Source organism: Mustela nigripes, chromosome 4, assembly GCF_022355385.1.
Source record: "Mustela nigripes isolate SB6536 chromosome 4, MUSNIG.SB6536, whole genome shotgun sequence".
NCBI classification, from domain to species: Eukaryota; Metazoa; Chordata; class Mammalia; order Carnivora; family Mustelidae; genus Mustela; species Mustela nigripes.
Window position 1 is genome coordinate 31696462 of NC_081560.1, and position 20340 is coordinate 31716801.

Here is a 20340-nt window from a genome sequence, read left to right on the forward strand (position 1 = left end):
TCAGATGGGCCATCTGGGACCAGACTCCTCTGTCTTAACCAGGGATGCTGTTTTGGAATAAGCAAGACCCTTCTAGATAGTATAGATGGCCACCAATAGGTAGAAAGTTAATCCTGGAATTGAAAAGCCCATATGGCCCCCTCAGTGTCAGGTTTGCATAAAGACAATTCCACTCCTAATTACTTTTCAGTTCATGTAGCCAAGGTAGAATTTAAGTGGGGAAAAAAATTGTTCTTCTAAATGTTACTCTTGCAAATTGGCTTGTGGAAGTAAGACTTACCACTTCTCTGAAAATAGCACCCTCAATGCAGCTGTTACCCTACTGCTAACTGTTCAGTGTCAGTAAAACTCTGCACATGGAGACTACACTTATCCAAAGTTGCCTCCTTTTTGTAATCTGTAGCTTTCCTTTATTCATGTCAAATATATTTTCCACATGTTTATATTGGGATATATTCTGTAAATGTGAACTTAGCTGAGAAGCTGATAATGTCAGAACAATTACTAACACATGTCTCTAGAAAAATTGTTCCTATGTACCTGGAATAAAAGGAAAACTCCCAGTACTTTCCAGTTATTTTGTATTCTATACCACATATACTTCACAGTAGGTGTGGAATGTATCTACAGCCAGAATCTAAGATAAATCTGGCTCAGCATCCTAGCCCTGGTCATTACCTGTTTGCTTTCAGATCCATCCATGACCTCGAGCTCTGCAGTGTATTGCAGAGTGAAAAGTCCTGTAAAGTATGCATCCCAAGATCTCTTTCCAACTATCCCCTTCAGCCAATGGGAGGGACAGGTGTGAGATTGGAGAGGAAGTGGAAAGAAAGAGCCAGGGTTTTCTCCTTCTCCTCTTAGCTTTAAAAAGCATCTCCAGGGGCGATTGCGGTGGTCAGGTCCTTTATCATCAGGTCATGATCTCAGGGTCCTGGGATTGAGCCCCACATCGGGCTCTCTGCTCTGCAGGGAGCCTGCTTCCTCCTCTCTCTCTGCCTGCCTCTCTGCCTACTTGTGATCTCTGTCTGTCAAATAAATAAAATCTTAAAAAAAAAAATTTAAATAAATAAAATCATCTCCAATAGTGGCTACGTCTCTGTGGCCCCAGCTCTAGCCAGTCAGTTACTGCCTCCGAGACCCCAGCTCTCAAAGGCAGTTCAGGCAGTAGAACTGTGTGTCAATAGAAATATTTCCTACTTTTGTCCTCCATTTCCATATGTGGTGTGTAGCTTCTTTTTATCCCATCCCTGGGGTGTCTGCCTGGCCCATTTTCCCTTTCAGCTCTTGCAACACTTTTATTTGTTTGTTTGTTTGTTTGTTTTTAAAGATTTTATTTATTTTGAGAGAGAGAGAGAGAATGCATCCACACACATGAGGTGGAGGGGAGCAAAAAGGGAAGCAGAGGGAGAGAAGCAGAGTCCCTGCTGAGTACAGAGCCCCACGCAGCTCAATCTGGACCCTGAGATCATGACCTGAGCCTAAATTAAGAGTCAACACTTAGGATTCCTGGGTGGTTCAGTGGGCTAAGCCTTTGCCTCTGGATCTGGCTCAGGTCATGGTCTCAGGGTCCTGGGATAGAGCCCTGCAACAGGCTCTCTGCCCGGCAGGGAGCCTCCTTCCCCTCTCTCTCTCTCTGCCTGCTGCTGCCTGCTTGTGATCTCTCTCTCTCTCTCTCTCTCTCTCTGTCAAATAAATAAATAAAATCTTTTTAAAAAATAAGTGAAAAAAAAGAGTCTACACTTAGGCAAATGAGCACCCCAAGTGCCCCCCCAATACTTTTAAACTGGTGTGCACATTAAATTCTTTTTGCTATATTACCAGGCATAGGTCTTTCTGAGTAGACTCTGTTACCATGAACTGCAATTCAGAGAGTTCATTTCTGCCTGAAAAGTCAAAAACTATGGCCTCTGGCTTTAACGTCTAGAATTTTATATATGAAATTTTTACTAAAAGCACATTGCTTTCAAAAGTATTAACATGTGCAATGCTTTTTGCTTATCCTCTAATAAAAGGAAGGCATTTTATGGACATTCTAAATAACCCAGAAAAATCTACTTTCTAACTTGAATGAAATCTATTAGTTGAAAGGTTCATAAAGGTACTAAAGGTTCTTAACCCAAGCTTCACATTAGCATTACCCAAGAGCATTAAGAAAATCCCAGTGTCATTGACTCGGCCAAGGTCAATAGTTGTCAACTCTGACTGCATAATAGAATCATCTGGAGAGTCTTAAAAATGCCATTGCTCAGGGTTCATTTGGGACCAATTAAAATAGAATCTCTTGGACCCAACCATTATATATTTTTTTAAAAGCTTCCATTAGACAGTCAATTATGAAAACCACTGGGCTAGGATCTCATTTCTTCTCACTTGGACCCTTGTAATAACTTCTTAATTGGTCTTCTAGTCATGGGTCACAATTCATTCTCTATTGCTGCCAAAGAGCTCCTACCAAAATTCAAATTTCATTGCACTGCATATTACATGGTAGTTAGAAATTCTCGAGCAGCTCCTCATTGCTTACGGAGAAATAATCTCCAAATATCTATGTGTGGTAGATGGAAAAGAAATTCATGCTTGGAGACAAATAAAATCTGAGCTCAAATTCTACCTTATCCAAGCTGCATGATCTAGGCAAATCATTCATCTACCTGAGTTGTGATTTCTTCAACTGTGAACTTCCTCATGAAATAATGTACATAAAGTACTTGAGACACTGCCAGGCATACAGTGCTGAGTAAGTAAAAAGTGAGTGTAATAATAGTAGTTGATAAGCCACTAGTTGCTACCTAGTTCTGCAATCTCATTCTTCCCTCTCCTTCCATTCCCAACTAAACCCTAAGCCAACAGACTCCCAACATCAAGTGATTTCATGACTGTGTTCTTGCACCAGTGTGGTTCCCACAGCTTACAGTGTCATTCTCCCATCTCCCTACCAATCCTACTCACTACCAGATCCAGTTCAAAGCGTTGATGTGATGGCTTCCCTGACCACCCCCACCTTTGCGAACAGTTTTCTTTTGTGCAATTCCTACATATTATATTGGCATTATTTATTTATTTCTCTATTACTAGATTATGAACTTCTTTGGTACAGAGGCTGCCTTATGCCTTTGTATCTTCAGTAACAAATACATTCCTGGCTCTTGGTAATAACATAATAATGTTTGTTGCATGACGGCTTACCTGCAAAATAGCAATAAATTAAAGATATTTGAGAATAAGTTGAAGGCCTGTCAAGATTGTAGTTAGTAACCTTTGAGGACAATGCAGTACTGTGCATATTTTTCCACAGAGAGATTCTGGTGTCCTTTGAGAGAGAAAAAGGGGCTAGGAAGGCCACAGTTCCTATCTATGTAGTATAAGTTGTGTTTTTATTTTAGGGGACAAGATTCTTGAGTCAGCATGATTTCATCTTAACTCTACTATTTGCTAGTTCTATGATGGTGGATAAATATATTTAACCCTCTGAAATTAGATTTCCTCTTCTATAAGATGTGAAAATAATACTTTATGGTGCTGCAATAAAGAAAGAATGACACAATAGAGTATTTGGTATAGTGAGTCCTCATTAAATGGAAGTTGTCTTTATAATTATCACTATTATAAAGAAAGAGTATTTCATCAACTTTTATTCCTTTTTTGTTGTACATACTAAAACTGATTTGCTTGACTAGGTGATTTAATAAAAATATTCAAATCTGCTAATATGAATACACAAAACCCACATATGGGTAGTCGATGTGGGAAGCTACTATGACAAGTGTTCAAAACTTCTTAATTTAGAAGTCTTAGCTAAAATGACCTAAGTTTGTGCAAATACAGCTAAAAGCATCACTTGTGGGTAGTTAGGACTCCTCTACCCCAACCGATGCTTGGTTCTGTTCTCTGCCTCTAAGGAGAAATCTTGTCCCATCTCGGTGGTTACCATGGTAATTGAGTATTTTTTCTCAAGAGATAAGGAAGTGGTCCTCTTCAATTGCTACTACTAATATTCCTGAATTATCTTGATAAGAAAAAAAAAGTAGACTATTGCAAGCTACAGAGATAGATATTTAACATTTTGTGTAATTTAATTTTATGTTTTTTACTCATTTGTTCTAAACTTCATAGACACTAATGAATTTATGGCTGATTTTAGATTAGGAGGTAACTAAGGTCCTGGAATTTAGATCACAAATTTAAAACAAAGTACATAATCTGCAGTTAAGACTTGCTTATATGTTGCTTCATATTTCCCAAACCCGACTAATGATCAGAATCAGAGAACTTAAAACACACATAGAAACTGCAAGCCTAAATTCATTATATCAGAATCTCTGGGGTTATAATTTCCAAGTCTATATATGCTGATGATCACCAGGTTTAGGAAGTTTTGCCCTAAAGCATTTAGTATCTATTTTGCATATAGTAGATGCACAGTACAGATTTACTGAGCTGAACTCATGTGCAGTGGAATGAGATGCATCACTCAGGGCATAGCTAATCTACTGTTATTGGTTATCAAGCCCATTTATGGTATCATGTTGTTAATTATTTGTGCCAGTTGAAAAATCTCTGCATGGTTTATAGATGTGGAAGTTTCTCTTTGGATTTAGCAAGCATTTACTAAATACTTTGTGCAATGCGCCATGCTGGGAATGTGAAATGGGGTTGGAAATTAAAAGGTGAGAGGTGCTTACTCCTAGAGGCTCACTGCTGCCTAGCAGGGAAGAAAGACACAGACCCAAATAATACAAGTCAGTACAATAGAAGTTCAGGAAAGAGTAATTTTAAACCTGTCACTCTAAGTTCCAGATCACATTACTGGGTCATGGGTCTGGCTGGGGTCATTTCTAAATCTCCTCCCAGCCCTGGGGCTCACAGAATGTCCTCCTACAGGTAATATAGTAAGCACAAGAAAAGACATGCTTTTCACAAAGCAGATAATGGCTGCTTGCTTCTCCATAGTGACACAGCATTTTGAACATCTCTGTTTGCATTTATCACATATTTTTGTGGTATTTATTTAAGTGATCTCTCCAAGCCATCAGTTTTTCCTATCTCTAAAATGAAAGGGCTGAATCCTAATTTTGTTTTCAGGCTAGTCCTCTAATGCCATGAGTTTTAATCATAAAGGAAATCAAATTGGATCACCAAAGTCCCAAAATAAATTTTCCTAAATAATGTAAGGGGTGGGGTGCAGAGAGTAGAAGATTAGGAGGGAAGTTAGGAGGCTCTCTAGGTTCATTTTACAGATGAGTCTTTTAGGCCTAAAAATAATACAGAGAATGATCCAAGTCATGCATCTCGTTTACTGTCAGAGCCAGGACTGAAAGAAAAAACATATCTTTTAGTTCTCATTTTAGTGTCCTTTTAACTATGGTGTGTGTGTGTGTGTGTGTGTACACACACATTCACTCACACTTCATGTATCTGTTAAACCACTAAGAAATGCAGAAAATAATTCACTATCTATACAATAACTTACTGAGAAGTTAATTTTTAGTCTGTTTATGGGTCATTTGTATTAGAAGTCATAAATTCAAATTCTGCGGGGACCTTGTAGGTGACAATAATGAGTGCTTTGGGCTGGCTTCAGTGGAATAGAAAATTCCACTATGACACTATGACATACTGTGTGTGAGCACTATGACATACCAAAAGAATGTATTCTTCTGGGGCACCTGGGTGGCTCAGTGGGTTAAGCCTCTGCTTTCAGTTCAGGTCATGATCTCAGGGTCCTGAGATCGAGCCCCACATTGGGTTCTCTGCTTGGCAGGGAGCCTGCTTCCCTTTCTCTCTCTTCCTGCCTCTCTGCCTACTTGTGATCTCTCTCTCTCTCTCTCTCCCTGTCAAATAAATAAATAAACTATTTAAAAAAATAATATATTCCTCCTAAGGTTTCATGCAGATTTTTCCATGTGGGACTATAGCCCCAAGATTGGCCAATATTTAAGAGAAGCCACAAATACGGATTTTTTTGTGTACTCTCCCAATTATAAAATGCTTCTCTAAAAGATTTCTAACAGTGTACAGACTGAACAAAATACATCTGTAGGTTGAATTCAGCCCCTTGGCTATCACCAAGGCTTCCTGTCTATTCAAGTATAAACATATTCATTGTAATTTTGAGGTGAGGAAATGAATTGATAGATCTCGTCAAATATGCAGGGCTCTAACTACAAAAGTCACCCCTGCTTTGGTCACCACGTATTTTGTCAATTTAGGAGGCGTTTCACAAATCAAACTTGCTGAAATCCCGAGGCTCGTGCTAGGAATAACTTTCCCTAAGTCTTTTGCTACAGTTGAACAAGAGCCAGTTGTTTGGTTATATTTAAATTTGTAAATGCATGAGATCATTAAAGGTTACCTACAAATCTCTTGGTGCAGTAACTACATGTGACACAGTACATATACCATGAACCAGGCAGGCCCAAAGACCCAGAGATTCACCCTGAGGGCCTTATTTCTGGTTTCCTCCCCCCTCCTGCCCACACATTCTATTTCTAAGCTGGCTCTGTGGAGATTTTTCCCCCATGAAATAACCCAGGCAAAGATTATGTCCTGCGAGGGAGAGCTACATTTTGAAAAAGAAGGGAAAAAGCCAGATAATGTATTTTGCACCTAACATCTAAGATCAAGATGTTTAAAATTATATTTGAGCACCGACTATTTGGCTGCCAAATTCCTGGTATCTTTCCTGTTTCTATTTTATCTGCCTCCTTCTTTATCCTGTTTCAAATTTATCCTCTAGTTCAAAAGAGTGGTCTAAGGATAAAAGGTGCTTAGGAAAGAAACTTTGTAATCCTCAGCTCTACTTTAGAAGGGCTTGAACACATATTTTTGGCAGAAAAAAAGAGGCATATTTTAACAGCAGGAGTGAAGAGATTTCCCCAGCAGAGTACTACACAAAGATGTCCCGAAGTTTCTGGAGCCATGGCTGAGAGATGATGACATTGCTGGCCTTTTGCCTCTGACTCCGTGAGGAAGCAGAGAGTGAGCAGGGCTGTGACCCAAGCCTGAATGCTCTTCATGCCATGCCTGGGCAAGCGGAAGCCGTTGGCCTGGAGCTGATTTCACTGTGTGTCACTACTGCCTTGGAAATCACAGCTGCAGCAAGACAGGACACCACCAGAGAACTCTCCCCAGGCGGGCAGGCTAATAAACACATTTCAGTGTGACATCTCTCCATGATTCCTGAAGCCTTTGCCCATATGGGCAGACGATAAAATGGAAGGCCCAGCCAGATCTGGTTGTGTTTGCTGGCAGGCGACACGGGTAATCTGACACCAAAGATGGGGCAGGGGATGGGGGGGGACATTCATTTTCTTAGGAAGAGAGAGGATGGAGTTGATTTACTTTCTGGGCCCAACTAATATCCGTAGCCCTAAATGTATTTGAAAATCATTTGCACAGATATGCTAGGACATAGTTTGTCAAAATTACTTCATAAAGCTTCATACAGTGAAGTCACTGGCAGTATGATTTGAGAATGATTTCTTTGGATCTGTGCCGAGTTTTTTCTCTAGAAGGGACTTAAAAATGCTGTGTTCTGTAGCTCGGTAGTACAAGATGGTATGTTTACAGGAAAATATCACTAAAATCTGTGAATCGATAGATAGAAAGGTACCCTGGGCTGACATATTAAAAAGGAGATTTTGTCTCTTTGAAATCAATGCAGTGAAGTGAACCCATCTATTTAGGTTACATTATCAAATAGATAAGACTAGTGTAATATATCACCCAATAGATAAGACTAGGTCTATTCTTCCCTGTCCTTAAAAACAGTATCTCCCTCTACCTTTCCCCCCTCTTAATCATTCTCCCTATATCTTAAGATTTTAAATTATTCATTTGAGAGAGACAGAGTGAGAGAGCAAGAGTTGGGGACCAAAGGAAGAAGTAGAAGCAGACTTCCACAACATGGGCAGACACCCCCAACAACAGGGGGCTCCATCCCAGGACCTTGAGATCATGACCTGAGCTGAAGGCTGAGCCACCCACGCACCCCTCTCCCTGTAACTTATGCATACTATAAGTTTATTTAGTATTTGCTTCCATTATAGTACAGAAGAACTTAAACCTAGGTTTTCACAAAATTGGAATTAGTTTCAATTAATTAGTTTCAATTAAGTCGTTTGTCTGTAGCAGCTCACAAGGACTTCTGCCATCTCTCCCACCTCCCCCAATCCCCTCTAGATACCCTGTTCTCCTCTTCACCACAGAGTGACTCTAATAATGCTAATGCTAAGTGAGCACAGTCAGTCAAGCCCTGGGCTGCAGTCTTCTCGTGAGTTATCTTACTTTATGCCCATAACAACCCCATGAAGTAGGTATTATTGTTACCCCATTTTTAGTGGATCAGGAACCCGAATTGTTTATGATCATAGAGCTGATATGAAGTGGAACCAGTAGCCCCACTTTTGACTCTTCCTCATCTCCTTGGGGTACCATGACAGGTAACAAATCTTCCAAGGTGACTTTCTTCCTCACTTGCCTTCTCTGGGGACTGCACGCCATCTATGAGCGGCCAGAGAAGATGAGGACAGACTGTGTCCTGAGCTTAGGTCATTTTTGTTGACTAAACCTCTAAGACAATTTTAAGGCTTAGGACCCTGCAAAGAGGAATGGAAATTGCAAAAGAAACAGTAGGAATGGTTTGCTGTCCAAGTAGCAAGTCATATTTTGCTTTCATTAAAATAAAGGGATAAAGGGTGGTTGGGCACTCTTTCAGGCGGGAACACCCTTGGGAGAAAAAAACAAGCACTTCTGAAGCTTACTTTTCCTTTATCTGTTCTCCTGTTTCGATCTCTATCCTTTCAGGGAGTGGTATGGGAACAAAAGGTTATTCCCCTGCTCCCAACCCACCCTAGTCAGCCGTTTACATTTCCCTTGGTTTTGTTACCAAGTTCTAAGCCCAGGTTTGACATCTCACAATAAGTAAGCATGCTTAGTTCCCTGCACAATTCAGTTTAAATAAAATCAACCAGTAAGCATGTCCCTTTACACTTTGCAAAGCTCTTTTCCACCTGCATTATCTCACTTCACAGTCAAAAAAATCAATTAAGATAAAATGATTGATGGAAAAGAATCAAACCATGTTTAAGGCACAGATGCCCTTGATAAATCAGTAACAGAAATTATTGAAAAAGAAAAATTATGATATTTATGTGAACCAGGAACAAATTTTTTTTTTCAAGAACAGAAATTTTGATGTTAGTTGAATCTAACCTCTACCATGTCAAAGTTTTCATTGGCCTTTCCCAACAGTATATAAGCAGGATGGATGGCTGATCTCAACTCACCCTCCCCGCAATAAAAACACTCTATTTATTGCAGTTGCAGAAATAATTGGCCATCTGTTCATTTTACTCATTGTGCCATGGTAAATAATAATGGGTCCTAGAACAAGTTTGCCTTTTCTCTCTCACTTCTGGTGAAACCCGTAGATTGCAGGATCTAGCTATTACTGTCACAGCGATATCATTGTTCTAGTTTCAGAAAATATGAGGTGTATTCTTCCTTAATCCTTCTCACCTGACACTATTTTTTTTCCATTGTTGATTCCTTTCAATTATGTTTGATGTGACCTCAGTTATTGTTTGAGCCTCTTGAGGTAATTCCAATTTTAAATATCCATTCCCCTCTAGATGTACTTGCTTGGCCATTCTGTATTTCCTCAAGGCTAACCTCAGTAACACTTGACAATTACTGTGCTCTTAGTATACCTCAGATACTGTGCTGAGAACTTGAGGTATATTGTTTCATTCCATCTCCATAAGAACCACAAGAAGTTGTGCATCTTATTATCCCCATCTGGTAGAAGAAGGCTCTGAGTTTAACAGTGGACTGCTGTGTCATCCAGGAACACCTACTTCAGGACTTAACTCCAAAACTCTTCACAGCTGATATGACTGGTTCAACATTCACCATCCCTTAACTGATTTAAAGTATGAAAGAGTCAGGGAGTTGAGGAGTCTATCAGTCAGTTTTTGTTACAATAATGCTACAAAATAAACCTGTGGCTTAAAACAACAGTAAGTATTTATTCTTGCTCATATACCTATAAATTGCTTTAAACTTAGCTGATTGAAGCTTGGCTTAGTGGGCTTAGTCCCAAGCTGCAGCATGGGCTCAGGTCTACTTCACAAGTCTTTTGTTCCAGCCCCATGACCAGTGGGCTACCTGGAGCCTGTTCTCATGGCATTAACAGAAGAGGCCAATGGCCACACACAATGTCAGGTCAAGCCTTGGGGCTGGCACACTATTCCCACTCATGTTCCATGGACAAAATAAGCCACATAGTGCATCTCACCATCAATGAAACAGGAGAAATATATTCCCACTTTTAACGGGAAGGAATGCAACTTCATGTGACCAAGAACATGAACACAGAGAGGCAGGGAGGAAAGGGGACTGAGAAGGATTTATACATTCTACCACGAGGAGATAAACAGTGAAGAAAATGAATTCTATGCATTTTGTAAGTATTCTTATAGAAGAAAAAAAACAGGAAGAAGACTTGACCCCAGTTGAGCAGGGAAGTAGAATCTAATGTACTCTTCCTGCTTTTTATGTCGAGATATGAGGGAATTGGTGTGAAAGTTCTCTGGGGCCTATCTACTGGGCTAAGCAGGTCAGTAAAGAGTGTTGTGTTAGAGCATCTGTGCTTCTGAGATAGAGCTGGCTGACAAGTAAGTATAACACTGGTGAGAATGAAAACAACTGAAATTGGAAATACATGGAAAACTCGGGATTTATAGACCCCATAGCTGAAAGGATACTTTCAAATGATTTTAAGCCCCACAAACCTAGCATAGAGCTCTTGATGCTGAGAGGAAAGGATCTTGAAGTTCTTGAAGATATCTAAATACTCAGTGCTTGAATTTTCTCTGTAATATGCAGCCTCTGTTTGAATATTTCCTGTTATCATACTTGCCAAATCATTTTGAACAGCCATCTCTTCTTTGTCCTTGTCATTTAATGCATCCCGTGTCTCCATACTACTTCTGGGTGAGGTAGCAAGGAAAAACCATCCAAAGATGATAATCCTAGGAACACCACCCCCATTTCCTGGTGATGAAAACTTCCTCCTGTGCAGGACCAGCTTCAGAGCTCCTTGTGCTTACAAGGACCCCCAACTTGACTTAATACTCTGTTGGTGCCATCTTGAAATTCTTAAAAATTTTTAACAAGTGACTCTGTATTTTTATTTTTCACTTTTCGTTTTTCACCAGGCTCCACAAATTATGTAGCTAAACTTGATCCTAATTCATCACCATCATTATCTCTCCCTGCGCTAATGCCCCACCTTGATTACTGCTTCTCACCGTTCCACTGGGGCAACTCCACTCACTCTTACCAGGTTTGGTTCCTGCTTGGTCTATTCTTCAAGGTCTCTTGATTTCACTGTTACCAGTTTTGGTGGAGAGATTGCTTCAGTCTGCCCCAGCTGGACCAGGCCCTCACAGACACCTTTTTACCTCCCCCAAGGGAAAGAGATTTGACCGTGCCTCTTGTAGCATTCTTCCTTAAGCTAAACAGGTCTGGCTCCATTGGTCCCAACTCTCCCCGCTTGGAACTACGCAAAATAAATCTTTTTGAATTTTTTCACCTTTTTGAAGCCAGCCCCCTCAAAGCAGAATTGAGAAGTCACTTCATAGAGAGACACAGTTCAGCTTCAGGGAAGCGCCTGGTGGCACTTGGCCATTTTTGGGGGGTAAATAGAATGTGCTCAGACCAGGCTGTCGTTACCCTTGTCTTACAATTTTTGTCATATTACATCAGCTGCACTGATTTGGTGCCCTCATGCTTAAAGTCTGATGTGTTGAATGCCATCTTTGAAAAGCCTTGTCATTCTACTATTAACAGCCTACATTCAAAAACACAAAACCAGACACCTTGCATTAAAGAACACATCTTCCTCATAAATGTATAAATTATTTGAGCAGATTTTTTAGGTCTATGATAGAAGGAAGAGTTCATACAGGAGACTCCAATAGTCATTTGAATATATTTAATTTGAGCTTTTATATTTGATGCCAGATTTTTGAAATAATATTTCATGCTTGGCTTTTTTTTTCCCTCTTCTTTGCAAAAGTAGCATTTATAGGAAACTTGGGAAATAATTTTAAAGCCACAAAGAAAAGAATAAACCCTTCCTACAATCCCACCTACAAAGAATAACTACACTTAACATACAGTTTAATATTTCTGTATCTTTTTCTATGAACATATACATATAACTTTTAAAATACAATCTTATTAGCATGTTAGAGATATGTAAATTTTTTAAGTAGATTTTATAACTTACTGTTTCTCTTTTAAATTTTTATCAAAAGCATTTTCCAGCTTGACAGGCTAATCTGGAAGCAAACAATGAAGCCTGAAGCTCTTCAGTGACACAGTTGTACAGTTCTATCAAAAGTGGTTGATTTGGGAAGAAAGAAACTGGAGTGGTCCGTCTATTTGGAGTCATGTGGGCAGGCCAAAGAACGGGCTGATTTGTTCCCTCTCTACCAAGACTAAATTAAATCCAACAATCTACTGCCATGTTAGTGATGTGTGATCTGAGTCAGGGCTTAGAATTTAAATTTCTATACTGTTTTAACAAATCTGGGGCTATTTTGGATCCCTTTTTTACATCTTTCGATAATATCTAAAGGTTGGGATTTAAAATAAAGGGTTCAGTTCAGAAGAAAAGATTTTTATCTTCCTTAATGAGTTCTAAAATCATGCAAAATAACATCTTTAGGCTGTTGGAATTACAGTTTCTGGGCCTGAAAAGGTCAGAAAAACCCAGGAGTATTTTGATTCCCCCAGATTTTCTGTTTGATGTACCTGGACTTACACATTTAATAACTAAATGCCCCTTTTTTTTTTTTTTTTTTTTTTTTTTTTTTCATCTTTTTTTTTTTTTTAATTTTTAAATTTTCTTTTTTTTTTTTTTTTTTTTTTTTGCCCTTCCAAGCTTTTTATCTTCAAAGATTCAACAATTTATGATTATTCCAACACTAATTTTTCTGACTGCCAGTAAAAATCTGTTCATTTAAAAATATGTTTAAAAAGTACCTGAATGCATTATGAATTTAGTAACTGTACCTTAATTATTTAACTACAGATGATACTCAAATCTATATTCAAAGAAGCATTTCTGTCATGGACAGGATGGTAATATGTGTAATACAGGTCCCATGAATATTAATTCTGTCTCTCTCTCTCTCTCTCTCTCTTTCACACACACACACACACACACACACACACACACACTGCATTTCACAGTTATCCCTGGAATAATTTCCAAGCTTACCTTCACAGATACCTTTCAGAGAGTTAGGTGTGTTTATTTCATTTAGTGACAATGAAAAGCAACTTAACATTTCCCCGATTCCATATATTTCCCCAAATTTACTGAGCTTGTGTTTGTTTTATTTGTTTGTTTGTTTGTTTGTTTGTTTTACTAGCCTTACATTGGTCTTCAAATTTGATTCTTTTAAAGAAAGGCATGATACAAGTGGTCTATAACAGACCATTGGTAGCGCAGGGACTCGTGAATTCTGGCAATCCTCTGGGTAATCATAAAGCGAACAAAAACAAAAGTTAAAAGTCAAAACTTCTGAATATTGACTTTTGTATTCTTGCTTTACCTTATTAAGTTCTACGAAAATCAAGAGAAAACAGAAAAATCCGATAATTAATTCTCTAATCTTGATACAGGGTATATTCTTTGTTCTTTTTTCTGTATCCTGTCTTGCATTAATAAAGATTTCCTTGATAAGCTGAGAGATAACATTCATCTGCTTTCCTCACTGCCTTTGCGATTATGCATTAAAACTTCCATGCTTATTTACTAAATGCATACTCGAAATTTATAGTTATAGTAACCGTGACCTCATGCAACCATGTATATATACTGATTCTAAATCACATATTTTGAACTCTTTTTTAGCCAACATACCACAGCCAGTGTATCTGGATTTGAAGAGTCTGAGTCATTCCTAAATTTCTTAGCTTCTCTACTCATTTTTTAAGTGGAAATAAAGTAAAAATAAATAAATCGATGGAAAAAAATGGTATGCAAATTATTTGGTGGTAATGAGGATTAAGTGAAATAATGCATGCAAAGTGCTGGGTACTAAGTAAGTGTTCAAAATACTAGTTTCTATTATTATTGCATCATTCCGGATCAGTCTACCAGTGACCTCATTACTTCAAAGCTATATTTCATTTTGATCTTAACAATGCTATTCCCCAGACTTAACAGCCACTTTATTTATGGAACTTGCACTTCAATGACTTTTGACTGTGTTTGAAAAGCAAATTTACTCTTGATGGCAATCATTTCCTTACATTAAACAAAATGTGAAGAAACAAAACAAAATGTGAAGCCAAATGGAACACTCAACAGAGGGGTTTTGAGGAATGACTCAAGTTCACTCTTCTAGTCTAAGTGTCGTTAAGAAAGAAATATTGTGATATTCAGGAGGCAGGAAGTAGCTGTCTCCTTCAGCTCATTCAATCCTGTGACATTCACTGAGACTTCTATGCTTTGGTCAGGGCCTTAAGCTCCTACAGCAGTGTGCAAATATCCTGGAAGGTAGGGTTTGGGTCTTTTTCAGTATTTCATCTGCAGCATTTAGGGATAATGAGGAGAAAGCTTAAGAACTTAAAGCTTAAGAACTTCTTAATAGAAGAACTTGTTCTTCTATTCAGACAGAAAGAGAAAGTCCTAGCAGCTACTTAGAGATTTTGATGGGCTAGCAAAGGAAACTGGAACAAAGGAACCATTTTGCTGACCTACCATCTACACAGCCTGCCTTCTAGGGATGTACTAAGCATGTGGACTCTAGGGTTTCCTGTAACAATGGCACAGATCCAAGGTGGCCAATGTATTAAGTTCGTGATACATGGTACAAATTGGCTTAAAAGAGGAAAGCACTCGCTGAGTTGGCTTCACTTGAGTCATACATCAAACTAATCTCTTTCTATCAATCTGCAAAGATTGACTGAGCACCTCCTAATTGCCCAGTGCTGCACAAGACCCTAGGAGAGATAGAAAAGAAGTGTAACTCATGGCCATTGTCTTTGGCAATATAACAATTTTTTGCCTTTATCATCCCCTCTATCGGGTAGTTACTCTTTCTCTCCATAAATAAGTTTTCTGTCAAGTGTATCTCTAGCCCTTTCACCTGTGTTGCTATAACTTTTCTTCAAACATTTCTATCCTCTCACTCAGTTGTCCCTAAATTCCTAGCTCTTCACCTGCAAAACTCCCCTGAGACTTCAGAGCAAAGTTCAGTGACTTCCAGAAAGACGACAGAACCACCAGGAAAGATGAAAAGTGTGAATGGGAGAAAAGAGACCCCACAAGACATGCCTTTTTCCGCCAGGGTTTTTTTCTTTTTGTAAGCCGTCTACCTCTGACTTTTAATATTCCATCTGTGCTTTGCAATATTGGTGGTACTTATTAACATAATATTTATAAACAGAAGTATAATATAAAGCTAATGAACATTAACCTCCAAGTGAAGGCTAAGCAGGTGGAGTGAGTGGAGTTAAGAGTTGGCCATGCCCACATGACAAAGGAAGTAACAACCCTTGGGTGGCGTTACATGCAGAGGCTCTAAATGAAATATTGTCTTTAATCTGCAGTGCTTCTCAATCTCCAAGTAAAAATAAACATGCCACGGGAAAAATAAGATCGATACGATAGCAAGAGAAATTAGAGTGGTTATTAGTATATTAACTGAACGCCAGATGGAAAAGCAAAACAAACAATAGCCTGCCAGTCTCCACAAGAAATGTCTTCTAAACATTTCAGAAGGAATTTTAAAACAACATGTGGGGGGGAGGTACATGGGTAATAGATCTTCTGCTACCTTGAGTTTGCTAGTGACCACAATAGTCCATGTGCTACACCACTAGAGAATGGAAGTCAGAAATTGTAGAGAAGTCCACCAGCAATTTAAGAGATAACAAAATAGATACTAAGCTTTTGGTATGATCATTGTAAATTATCTGGAAAGTATGTGTTTCCACGTGTTTGCACGTGTGCGCACGTGCTTATCAAATCCTGTCGTCTTTCTTTCATACACAGTGGCCCCAGTGGCCTGGGTGAAGATCGGTGCCGTTACAGTGGTCCAGAAGCCTGCGGGTGGCTTTGCTGTGGGCTGGCATGGCGGGTGACTTCAGGATGCTTCCTTGAGCTGTCCATACTGACCTCTCTCACAGTTGAAGCCTGTGAAAAGCAGTGTCTAACAACTCACAGTTTAGGAGCTATTATAGACATTGCTTGAATTAGCCCAGCTCTAGTAAATGTGTCCAAATATATGAAAGTGTTTGTTCCCTTGTTCATTTCCACTGGGAATAATTTCTTTTTCTGATTTCCTCATGTGTTATATTCTAAACTCTAAAAAGATTTCTGTATAGTAGGGGACACTCCTGAATGTATGTCCCTACAGATATCTTAGTTATTTTAACATGGACTTAAAAAGGTCAAAGTTGGGGCACCTGGTTGCCCCTCAGTTGGTTAAGTGTCCGACTCTTGATTTTGGCTTGGGTCATGATCTCGGGGCTGTGAAATCAAGCTCCACATCAGGCTCCACACTCAGTGGATTCTGCTTTAGGACTCTCTCCCTCTCCCTCCACCCATTCTCACATTCGCACGCACTTTCCCTCCCTCTCGTTCTCTCTCTCTCTCAAAGAAATAAATCTTTAAAATCTCAAAGTTGACTCATATTCATTCTTCATTAAATTCTATTATTCATCAAACTGTCTTGAACACATGCTATGTGTCAGATGTCATTGGGCACAAAGATGGACATATTCTCTGCCTTGATGGAGCTCCTGGGTAAGAGTGAGACCCATAACCTTCATTAGTCACCGTGATGCAATAGGGTAAGAGCAAAATATGAGTACGGAAGATGTGTTATGGGGTCATAGGTGGGAGAACACAGTCTGCCTGGGGAGGTCAGAGAAAGCCTTAAGACGTGACCTTGAAGGTCAAGAATTCTCTAGGGAAAGAAAAACATGTTTCTTTCTTCTTCCTTTTTTTTTTTTTTTTTTTTAAGATTTTATTCATTTATCTGACAGAGAGAGAGAGAGATCACAAATATGCAGAGGCAGGCAGAGAGTGAGAGGTGGGGAAGCAGTCTCCCTGCTGAGCAGAGAGCCCGACATGGGGCTCGATCGAAGGACCCTGAGACCATGACCCGAGCCGAAGGCAGAAGCCTAACCCACTGAGCCACTCAGGTGCCCCAAGAAAAAGCTGTTTCAAAAGAGAGAAACTGGTTGATAAATCATTGGCATCATATATGTTCATCCTTCAGATCTTGCCTTTCCCAGTTATCTTCTGGAAATCCATTGCTAAGAGGGGCTTGGTGAACTCCTAGGCTGTCTCTTAACCATCACCCATAGTTCTCATCACTGCTTTAATTGTATACTTTTCTGTATCCGCTCTAGATATCACTTCTCTAAGAGTGTCAGAATTACTTCTTATGGAGCCTAGATGCCTGGCATACAGCAGCCACTCATAGAATATTAAATAAAATAATGAATATTGGGGGTAATTTAATATGACACAAATGCAGGGGACAGGGTCGTCTGAGCCAGGTTGCAGGGGGGCCTTACACTGGCTTCTAAATGAGGTTTCTGATGCGATGTGCCAGGCAGCAAGGATTCAGGGACTGACTGCCTTGGGTGGAGAATGACGTGGTGTCTCTGGTGGCAGGTGGGTTGTGGATTGAAATAGGAGATGTGTGCCTGATCTCCCTCCTTGAGTGAAAGAGGCGGCATGGATAGTGATTGGAATGCACCAGCCTGCACCTTGGTTATGGCCTTGGAAGCTGGGAAGGGTCCGATTTGGAATAGTAACATCTACGGGACTTCCCAATTCATCAACATGCTGGTATCTGACTCTCCTTTACTGGGTTCTAGAGCACAGAGTGGAGGCCTAAGCAGGCCAAGAACAGAAGATCGGGAAGTGAGGACGGAAAGAAGGCCCAGTGCTGAGCAGCATGAATATTTATTAGATGGAGCTTGCTGTTAAGGGTGATGACAAACTGGTGGGAAGACAGGAAGGGAATATCTCAAAACAGACTGGAGTTTGGGTAACCTTGTGAGCGCTGATGAATTAACAGCTGGGGGAGGGCACAGGAAGGAGCGGCCGCTCACTGGAGCTGCCGTCAGAATGTGCAGGGGAAGGGAGGAACAGGGGGCAGATAATAAATTTTGTTAACTACCAGTCCGAGAACTTCGAGGAAAATCATTGTGTTTTAACTTTAATCTGTGAGGGGCACCTGGGTGGCGTCACCTTCCAGAGGTGGGGATCCTGGTGATCCGAGCTGAAATGATGGGGGGGGGGGGGGGCTACCGACAGATGATCAGTAGACGTCTTTATTTCTGACAATCACTTCTTTTCTATCTTCCACAAGATCCAATTACAAAAAGGATATAGATTTGTGTGCAGTGCGTGGGCTATGTGTCTGATGTGATTTACGGGCAGGCAATCCAGCGAGCCAAGTAAACAACGACTGTCTCTTAGCTTTAAATGACAATATCTCTGAGGCACCTGGGTGGCTCAGTGGGTTAAGCCTCTGCCTTCGGCTCAGGTCATGATCTCAGGGTCCTGGGATGGAGCCCCACATGGGGCTCTCTTCTCAGCAGGGAGCCTGCTTCCTTCTCTCTCTCTGCCTGCCTCTCTGCCTACTTTATCTGATCTCTGTCAGATAAATAAAGAAAAAAATCTTAAAAAAAAATAAAAAAATAAATGACAGTATCTCTTAGCTTTAAATGACAAGAGCAAGTTAAGGATTCTCTACACTTCTCAGATCTATCAAAAGGAGGACCGGAAAACACTCCAGGGATCCTCCCATGTTTATTCCAGGCATGAGCCCGGGAAGACTCTCGCCCTCCATCTCCTGGACTTTTCTCACAGGATTCGACAGGACCCCAGTCACGGTGACGAGGACCCGGGTTGTGTTCCAACAGGGTGGCGTAGTCAGTTAGCTTCTGTGTCCAGACCCTTGGTTTCAGCTTAGGTCATGACCTCAGGGTATTGAGATCAAACCTCCACTGGGCTCCCCACTCAGGGCAGAGTCTCCTTGAGATTCTCTCTTCCTCTCCCTCAGAGGCCCCTCCCGCTCATGCTCTCTCTCAAATAAATGAATCTTTTAAAAACAACAAAATAATTTAAAAAATAAAGTTAATCTGTGAGAAGCCCTTTATTTTATTTATAAAAGTGCTCCTTATGAGCAGAAATGCCTTCCTAGTTCTAAGACAGTCTATGCAAAACTTTTCATACCAGTTTAGCTAATTAAAAACAGATCAAGGAGGTCTGAGTTAGTGGGTTAAGTATCTATGCACTGGTGAGTAAGATCAGCCTCCTAGGGCAAATGGTTTAAACATTAAACTTTTTTTTCTTTAACAAGCATTTTCCGTGTAGCTTCCTACAATAAACATTCATAGTCTCAAGATTATAAATCAACAGAACTTGGAACCACCTACACAAAATGTTCAATATAAGAAGACAGGAATAGACTTAGATCAAAACCAAATCTTATAATGACAAGTTATAGAGTAAGTATAGCTTTAGGATATATTTTATGGTAACTAGCATATAAATATTCTCAAATCTTCTCTCTTATCTACCCCCAAAAAAGGCTAATTGTTAAGCCAGTGCTTTACATTTTCAAAATTAGTCACATCAACAGCTTCGTAAACTTATCTTAAGTTTTTTGCCAAAATTATTATGGCCTATGGATTTGAATTGGATTTTATTCTGTTTTGTTAATTAGCTTAGTCAAAGATATTTGGGGCTTATCATACTCTCCCCAGACTGAATGAAATATTCTGTTATTCTTTTTCTTTTTTCTTAGTGTTTTTTTTTTTTTCCTCTGCTTAAAATAGGAGTACTCATTCCTGTGCCAAAGAGTATGAAAAGTCCTCAGAAGAATTTGGCATTTTTTCCTAGAGTATACATTTTACGTGAGGAACTTGTCAGTTGCAAAATGGGGGAGGCTAATTAATTTAACACATTTTTATGTTAAAATAAATATGCTATATTATGCATAGAATGAAAATATGCTATATTATGCACAGAATGAAAATTCACGTGAATTTATATGTATTAAAAAAGAACAGCACACAAAACTTCAAATAACTATTAAGCTGGCTGCCAGAATTTTCAGCTTCTCACTCCAACCCTGGGTAAGGTTTCATACTTTTTAAAGATGGTCTTGCAGATGGGGCATTATACCCATCACTCTGGGGGCTGTTCCAAACAGACTTCAAGATGTCACAACAGAATCAAGAGCCCAGAAATAAGCCCATGCATAAACAGTCAGCTAATATTTGACAAGG

General features: G+C 39.7%; 1 pseudogene; it reads right to left on the reverse strand.

Annotated features, from left to right (window-relative positions):
* LOC132016273 (ubiquitin-like FUBI-ribosomal protein eS30 fusion protein) overlaps positions 1–17775 on the reverse strand; it is a 52717-nt pseudogene extending 34942 nt beyond the window's left edge.
* Positions 17776–20340: the final 2565 nt, after the last annotated feature.